We start from the raw sequence: 5,954 nt of genomic DNA, 5'->3' as shown, positions 1-5,954 counted from the left end.
TAATGTACTTTAAAGAGGAAAAATGAGATTTTCCGATGACCTTCAATCTCTAAGGAAAAACTTTGATATTGTAACTTTAATAAATTGAATATTAATCATTTAAATAAAAAGTAAACCCCTGAATCATCTTTTTAATATATGAAAAACAACCCCAAACTCCTATCAGTGCTGGAAAACTAGGATACTTCCCAAAGAGAGGGCCTCAAGCCCTGAGGGCTGCCTAGAGATGAAGACGGCCTAAGTCTTCTTGATCATAAAGTGCTTGAAGAAAAAGGAAGTGCTGCTTCCAGCCCAGCCCTTCAGCCTGAAGAAAGCAGAGCTGGGCAGAAAAGGCCCAGTCACAGAGTCAGGACCTTGTAGGCAGGGTGGAGAACTTCAGCCAGGGCGCAGGCGGCCTCCCCAGCTCCAGGACATCCGGGAAGTCCACGTGGCCCAGCATCACGCAGTCTTGTGAACCGGCACACCAGGAAATGGAGCCCATGACAAAGCTCTGAAGAAATCAGGCAACAGCTGTGCACTTCTGTACCCTCCGAAAAGTTACTCCTGGGTGAGGATAAGACCTTGGTACAGTGGTGGTCCAGGTGAGATGAGCTGTTACTGAAGCTGTTGGTTCGGCTGTGTCCGATGATGACTGGGTCTGCAGCCTGTAAATACCTCTGTCTGTGAGTAATTTGTATAGGCAAAGGGGAACATCAAGGGGGTTTCTGTGGGACCTTGGTGACTCTTGTTCCCTGACCTCTCATCTGGCCTGGGTCTTGTCGACAAGAGCTGCAGGGAGAAGTTGAGGGAGGGGTGCTCTTGTGGAATTCCATGGGACAAAGGGCTACACAGCAGCTGGGCTTTGGTGCCTACGTGACAAAGTTTAAAAAACAGAGGACTTGGGCAGGGGCAGGTGCCTTCCACCTGGTGTGTGGTACCATGAAGGCTGGATAATCGAGCATTGCTTTGGGTCCCTGAGGTTTCTGGGAGGTCATAGACACTTTGATGTTGGCTGAACCTTTTGACCTGCAGATTTTTTTAATTTAAATTTTTTGTTTTATTGTTTTTATTTATTTATTTGAGACAGGACCTTGCTCTGTTGCCCAGGCTGGAGTGCAGTGGCACAGTCATGGTTCACTGCTTGCTTGACTTCCTAGGCTCAAGTGATCCTCCCAGCTCAGCCTCCTGAGTAGCTAGGACTACATGTGTGCACCATCATGCTGGGCTAATTTATTTTTGTAGGGGGATGAGGTCTCCCTCTGTTGCTTAGGCTGGTCTCTTAACTCCTGAGCTCAAGTGATCCTCCCCTCTCAGTCTCCCAAAGTGCTAGGATTACAAGCATGAGCCACTGCAGCCTGCTAATTTGTTTTTTCCAATTGTGAATTGAATACTTCTGGAAAAAACAGATCTATGGCCTGATTATCAACACTGGCAAGCTAGTCGCTGGCAGGAATGACCAGTAAGGAGCTCTCCCAACCCCAAGGGGCAGACATCAAGAAGGGGTCTCATAAGATAGCCCATGTGTGTGATGTGGGCCAGGGCAAGAGCCAGTGAAATCTGAGTGCTTCCTTTTTACATACTCACATTCGTACCTGCAGCTTATGAAGCCCAGGGAAACTTGAATTCCAGTAATAACAGCTCACATTAGTGTCGTGTTTCTAGTGTACTGGAGAAATTTTGCTTCACTATCTCAGCAAATCCTCATGATCTCTTTATTGTCTTCGAAGAGGGCAAGTTCAACAACTTTCATTTATTTAACACTCATTCATTAAATATTTGTTGAGCACTTCCTATGTGCCCGTCACTATTCTAAATCAGTGCTGTCCAAGAGAACTTTCTGCAGTAGTGGAAATGTCCAACATCAACACTGTCCAATATGGTAGTCACCAACCACATGTGCCTATTGGCATGAAATATGGCTGAAGTGGCTGATGAAATCAATATTTAAAAATTTTATTTTAGGCCAGGCATGGTGGCTCATGCCTGTAATCCCAGCACTTTGGGAGGCCAAAGCAGATGGATCACAAGGTCAAGAGAACAACACCATCCTGGCCAGCACGGTGAAACCCCGTCTCTACTAAAAACATAAAAATTAGCTGGGTGCGGTGGCAGGCACCTGTAATCCCAGCTACTCGGGAGGCTGAGGCAGGAGAATGGCCTGAACCCGGGAGGCGAAGGTTGCAGTGAGCCGAGATCACGCCACTGCACTCCAGACTGATGACAGAGCAAGATTCCATCTAAAAAAAAAAAATTGTTTTAATTAACTCATTTTAATTAAATAGCCACATGTAACTAGTGGCCACCCCACTAGACAGCTCAGTTCAAAGCACTGGGAACAAAGTGGTGACCAAGACAGACACAGACCTCTAGTCTCATGGAACTGTTGTTCTAGTGAAAGACAGAAACTAAACAGGAAGATAAAGAAATAAATGGTATATGTAAGAGAATAATAAAGAGGTCATGCTAAGTGTTATGTAGGAAATAAAGAGGTCAAGGGGATTAAGGATGATGGAGCTGAGGAAGATGGTTTTGGGAATCAATGGTGAAGAAACGTCCCTCCTGGGCAGTGGGGTTTCGAGCACTCAAATAGCCCTACAGAGCTACAGCAATGCCAAATCCCATGCTCTCTTCACCACAAATTATCTAAAACTTCCTCTTCTTTTACATAGCCCAGCCCTGCTTCCTCTCTGAAGCTGTGGCTACTCCACCCATAATAGAAATTAACTGCTTAAGTAGTATAAAGAACTCTGTACAGCATGTGTAATTGAACAGATTCATTGAACTAGAACAACTCATGGGATGTATTTCAAGCCCAACTTTATTTTCGTCTCCCTTTCCCCTTTTAAAACTTAGGTGGGGCCCTGATTTTTCTGACCACTTTGGGAAATAAAAGCCTAAGGGTAATTTAAGTTGCAAATATAGTCTTAATTAGGTCATTAAATCTCCCCTCTTGCCAACTGGGACCCTTCGCAGAGGAACACTTTGAAGGTGAAATCCCAACTCTCCATCCTTTACCCCAGCACTAGTAAGAGATCAAAAAGTTTCAAAACATTCTGGACCACCTACTTTGAAAAAATGCACATTGGTCTGGCAATTCATGTTTACATCTGTGATCTGTTGTCTTAGGGCATCAGCCGTAATCCCTAACTTAACATGTTGCCACGTAGGTAATACTATACAAGTCAATATCAGAAAGGCAAAACCGTGCAGTGGTTAAAAATGTGAGCTCTTGAGTCAGATTGCCAGGGCCTGAATCTCAAATTCTTATTTCATTAGTTGCATGATTTTATTTTTATTTTTATTTATTTATTTTTTTTGGAGACTGAGTCTCGCTCTGTCACCCAGGCTGGAATACAATGGCTTGATCTCCTCACTGCAACCTCCACCTCCCGGATTCCAGCAATTCACCCGCCTCAGCCTCCTGAGTAGCTGGGACTACAGGTGCACGCCACCACGCCTGTCTAATTTTTTGTATTTTAGTAGAGACAGGGTTTCAATGTGTTGCCCAGGCTAGTCTTGAACTCCTGAGCTCAGGCAATCCGCCCATCTTGGCCTCCCAAAGTGCAGGATTACAGATGTGGGCCACCGTGCTTGGCTAGATGCATGATTTTAGACAAGTTAGTTCCTCAAAACTCAGCCTTTTCAGCAGTACAATAGTCATAATAGAGGTTCCCCCTTAAAGGGTTATTGTTAATGATTAACTGATAGAATCCATTCCAAAATGTGCTGGGCACATGGCCAGTGTTGGGTCATTCTGGGTCCTCTGTAGTCTCACACAACAGCTCTTCCTTACACATACTCTCACTTGGCCCTCCCTGGCACCTCCCTGGCATATGTAAAGCAGATTCCAGCCCCACCATTCTACAGGTGACAGCCCCCAGATTTCCAGGGCCACTTAGCAGGTCCATCTCAGACCAGATCTTTCCTTTCTAGTCAAAATGTCTTGAATTATATATTTATCCTAAGCTTGAACAGTGTTTTACAAAAGATGAATTTGAAAACTCAGGCATAGTCTCCAGGAACATGCAAAGGCGTTGCAGGGTCATAGCAAACTAGTTCATAAAACCAGGGCACATGTCGCTGCTTCTGTCCGTTCCTAACCCCTGTCTAAACACACAGGTCATGGGTCCTTCTCCTCCTGTCCACTTCTGACATCCTTTAAAATACCACAAGTAATAGCTGACTTTAATACTCCACTTTACAAATGCTTTCTGATCATCCATCCCTTGCCTATATTTATTTTGCTTAGAAAGGAAGGTCGGGCAAGGTGGCTAATGCCTGTAATCCCAGCACTTTGCGAGACTGAGACAGGAGGATTGCTTGAGCCCAGGAATTCGAGGTCAGCCTAGGCAGTATGTCAAGACCCTATATCTACAAAAAAATTTTTTTTTAATTATCCAGACATGGTGCTATGTGCCTGTGGTCACAGCTACTAGGGAGGCTGAGGTAGGAGGATTGCTTGAGCCCAGCAGGTCAAGACGGTAGTGAGGTTTGATTGTGCCATTTCACTCTAGCCTGTGCAACAGAGTGAAACCTTATCCCCCCAACCTGCAAAAAAAAAAAAAAAAAAAAAGAAAGGGAGGGAGGAAGGGAGAGAGAAAAGAAGAGAGGGGGAAAGGAAAATGATAATTTCTGAAATGAACAAAACATAAGAGAAACGTTATTTTGGTAAAATTCCTCCACAAGAAAAAGGTGTTGCATTTTTCAGCTGTAGTTGCCCAAGCCAGAAAGCTCATAGTCCTGAACAAGGAACAAAATAATTTAAACACACCACAAAGTGAATCGGGAATTTATTTTTTCTCTACAACCCTTTCCTCCTTAACATCAGAGTACTTTTGATACATTATTTTTCGGGGGATCCAAAGATGGAAGACGGTGCGTATGTGTGTGGGAGACTTTTGGGGTGACAGAAACATGTTCCTAAAACTGACAAATTCCTCCCCATATAAATTAATCACATGTGTACCTGTGGTTCCGTGAGGCCTAAGCAAGCATGTATTACACTATCTTAGTTATACTACACATATTAGACTGAATGTTTATGTCTCCGCAAATTCATACATTGGAATTCCAACCCCCAAGGTGATGTTATTAGAAAGCGAGGTTTCTGGGTTGTGTTAGGTCACAGGGCGGAGCCCTCATGCCCAAGATTAGTGCCCTTATGAGAGTGGCCCGAGAAACCCCTCACCCCTTTCACTATGTGAGGAGACCGTGAGAAGACGGATGTCTACGAACCTAGAAGTGGGCCCTGTCCAGACACTGAAACTGCCAGTGCCTTGATCTTGGACCCCTCAGCCTCCAGAACTGTGAGAAATAAATGTCTGTTATTATAAGCCACCCAGTCTATGGCATTTTTGTTTTTTAGAGAGGGGTCTTGCTATGTTACCCAAGCTAGAATGAAAGTCCTGGACTCAAGTGATCCTCCTACCTCAGCTTCCCAAATAGCTAGAACAACAGATGCATACCACCATGCCCCGCTCAGTCTACAGCATTCTGTTCTAGCGGCCTGAATGGAAGAAAACACTATATTGCACATATAATAGAATATATTAACAAAGAACAAATATTTTGGAAGCCAGAATTTCAATACTTATTATTTTGGGACAGGGTCTTACTCTGTCACCCAGGCTGGAGTACAGTGGCACGATCTTGGCTCATTGCAACCTCCCCCTCTCAGATTCAAGCGATTCTCCAGCCTCAGGCCCTGGAGAAGCTGGGACTACAGGCATACACCACCACACCATCAACCGCCCCCCGCCCCCAATTTTTGTATTTTTAGTAGAGGCAGGGTTTTGCCATGTTGCCCAGGCTGGTCTCAAACTCCTCAACTCAAGGAGATCAGCCCATCTCAGCTCCCCAGAGTGCTGGGATTACAGGCGTGAGCCACTGTGCCTGGCCTCAATATTTATTTATCGTTGGTCATTCTTTTTTTTCTTTATATATTATTGGTCATTGTTTTTTTTTTTTTTTTTTTT

The sequence above is a fragment of the Mandrillus leucophaeus genome, unplaced genomic scaffold, assembly GCF_000951045.1.
Source record: "Mandrillus leucophaeus isolate KB7577 unplaced genomic scaffold, Mleu.le_1.0 Scaffold168, whole genome shotgun sequence".
NCBI lineage: Eukaryota > Metazoa > Chordata > Mammalia > Primates > Cercopithecidae > Mandrillus > Mandrillus leucophaeus.
Note: the sequence above shows the minus strand (reverse complement) of the source record.